Raw genomic sequence first — 3,412 nt, 5'->3', positions numbered from 1 at the left:
GAAAAGGGTAACTATTGCATTGTTCTGTACACCTGAAACTAACAATAAATAAATAAATTAAAAAAAAAAAAAAAAAAGAAATGAGGCTGTGGGGACAGTTGAGATCATTGCCAGCCAACCTCGTTCCCTCACACAAACAGGAGGCTTGAAAAGTTGTTTTAATAGAGATGGATTTGGAGAGAAACCAGGCAGATGTCTGGAGCACTTTCTGTGTAAAGCAAGTGTTAGCAGATTTGTCTCTTCTTGGCGTTGTGAGTGAAGATATTAGCTTCAAACCCAATACCTCCCATATTATTTTTGCCGAATTTCTACCAGAAGGCATACATAGTGGGCACTAGCTATTGCCCACCGACACCCACTTTCCCTTTCTTTCCTTTTGATAGACGCTGATTTTTTTTTTCAAGAACATTGTGGAAATCCCTTTATCTGCACCCTGCTATATAAGCACATCCTGTCCAGGGTTTGGTCTTGCCTTGCTCCCTGAGCTGCCTGGACAGGCTCCAGCCACCTGAGACCCTGAGCTGGAATAAGTGGGTTGGAAAATAATGATCTTACTTGTTTTTATTAATCTTTTTAAGTGTAGGTATAGCTCACATTTATTTCAATGTTTAATGTTAGAAGAGTTTGGGTCTTTTTTTAGAAGTGACCAGAAATATGCCATAGGAATTTAACTGTTGTTTATATCAATTAGCCTATGGTAAAAATGGTTTTGTTTTATGTCTTTTTGCTTCAAGTCACATTTCCCAAGAAGCTCTTGACAAAGTTGAGGACTTGCTGTACTTATATGTCAAAACCATCTGAGATTCTGTCTTAATTTTCACTTTAATTGATCTATAAATATGCATTGTTGAGATCTTAAATTGTTTTTTCTTGTTTTAATATGGTTTTCTTGTTTTAAGACCTAAAGGATGACAAAAAGGAGGTAGTACTTCTAAATTTTCCATACTTTGGGCTTCTGTTACGATTGCATTAGAAGGGTACATACTATAATCTTCAGCGAAATACTAGCTTATTTAGGGACAAGGACCTTGGCTTACTCATTCCAGTGTCTCCTGCAGCAGATAGCACAATAACCTCCCCTAGGCAGGAACTAATGAGTATTCACTGAGTGACAATAGTAATAATAAACAATAATAATAATAGCTAATATTTGCCTATGTTCACTATGTGCCCAAAGCAGTGTGGGTGCCTTCAGTGCCTGGTTTCCTTTAACCCTCACCAAATCTCTGTGAAATAAATTATTTCCTTCTATTAAATGAGGAAAGTGAAACTTAGAGAGGTTACTTGCTCAAACTCATTCAGCTAAGAAAGTACAGTCTGGATTTTAGCGTCTGGATTCCTTAATTACTATTCTTCCAAAAAATTAATAAGTAGCTAATTATATTTTTAAACAAACATATCAAGATCAAAATACACCCCAAAAAGAAAAAAACCCAAACCCTCCATAATATTATAGTTACTTGTTTTTCAGTGCTTATTTATGTGATAGGTGCTATTCTAAGCCACTTACCTATATATTAACTCAGTTTATACTCACACTGGCACTATGACGTAGGCACTATCATTATCCACATTTTACAGCTGAGAAAGCAGAGGCTCAGAGACATTAAGAAACTTGCTCAGGGTCACACAGCTAAGAAGGGATAGAGCCTGGATTTGAACCCAGGGAGTGTGGCTCTAGCACCTGTGCTCTTAACTATCCACTGCCTCACAAAAGGATGCATTTTGGACATACCTCAGATTTGTGATGCAATTAGATAAAGTTGATTATATCAAACTGAAGGCTAGCTGATCACTAGATATAAGAAGCTTAAATGTCAGCCCTCAAGTTTGTTTAATTTTTATATTCATTTTTGTAGTAAAATATCTTTCCAAAAGGACAAAATTTCCTTTAAACCAGAAATGATAACTGTATCATCACTCTGGAAAATCACAATTCAGAAACTACACATTAACTCATAACTTCTAGACAGTTTACATCAGGCCTTACGTTCCTAACTTCCCTCTTCTCCTCCCCACGCTCCCTGTGCCCCACTTGGGCACCTTTGCAGAGCTGGTGCTTTCCGGTGGGAGGCAGTGACCCTCTCCACCACTGCCTGGTAGCCTGCTTTTCCTCCTAGGTAATCCTTCACTACACACCCCATATCATCCCATTCTATGTTTACTAGACTGCTGGGTGTTTTAGGGATTTTTTTCCACCTCTTTTCTGTAGACCCTAGGAAACCCTGATTTAGATCAGGATCGGAGATTGGAAACAGAGGGTGTTTTGAACACTTATTTTAAAGTAGTTTCTAAAACAGTGGTCCTCAGCCTTGCTTGTGCATTGGGATCACTGGAAGAGTTTACAAAAATTTCTCCTTTGGGTTCCATTCCCACTGTTTCTAATTTAGTTGATCTGAAGTGTACCCTGGGCACCTGGAGTTTCAGAAGCTGCCAGGAGATCCAGGGTACAGCTGAAGTTGAGAACCACTGTGTCTAGAGCAGGGTTTCTCAACTTGAGCATGATTGACATTCAGCATGGGATAACTCTTTGTTGTGAGAGACTGTCCTGTGCCTTGTAGAATGTTTACCTTCTTCCCTAGCCTTTACCTACTAGATGCCAGTAGTACCTTCCCCAGTTGTGGCAACCAAAAATGTCTCTAGACTTTGCCAGATGTCTTGGGGGGAGGTTGCAAAATCGCCCCTGTTGAGAACTGTTGGTCTTTAGCCATCGCTAGTAACCTGAGCTGTGAGAGAAGCCTCTCAAAAAGAAAAAAAGAGGACCGGCCGAGTGGCGCGATGGTTAAGAACTGGCTTGGGACACCAAGAGGGCCCCGGTTCGGATCCCACATGAGGGCCAGTGACACTGCCCTCTACAGCTAAGATGCTGAACAACAGCTCAACCTGGAGCTGGGCTGCTGTGAGTCGCCGGCGACGGCGCAGGCTGCAGCCCCTGTGGCAGTGGGTTGCCATGGGCTACCGTATGTAGCCAGCAGTCAGTGTGAGCGGCCGTCCAGAAGCCAGGGACTGATGTGCCTCACCTGGGAAGAGCGCAATGATGGTGCCAACGTGGGCCAGTGAAGCAACGTCCTCCACAACTAGACTGAAGAACAAAACGACAGCAACTTGTCTGTCCCCTTCCCCCAATTCCCCAGCACTGTTCCCATCCCCCCAATTCCCCAATAAAAATCTTTAAAAAAAAAAAAAAAGAAAAACAGAGAAGGGTGGCTTCTGTTGCACCCTATCTAACAGGAAAATATATAAAGATGCCAAGGGCACTTGGCAGAAACCTCCCTGTCATTGGAGGAAACCTAGTCAAGTTGCCTATTTTAAAAAAGGGTTTCAATTTTCAAGCAGAGAGATGGTATATTTCTCAGGGAGCCTGATAGAGGAAGGTACAGTAGGTTCTCACTTAATGTCGTCAATAGGTTCT

The sequence above is a fragment of the Hipposideros armiger genome, unplaced genomic scaffold (assembly GCF_001890085.2).
Source record: "Hipposideros armiger isolate ML-2016 unplaced genomic scaffold, ASM189008v1 scaffold_8, whole genome shotgun sequence".
Classification (NCBI taxonomy): Eukaryota; Metazoa; Chordata; class Mammalia; order Chiroptera; family Hipposideridae; genus Hipposideros; species Hipposideros armiger.
Note: the sequence above shows the minus strand (reverse complement) of the source record.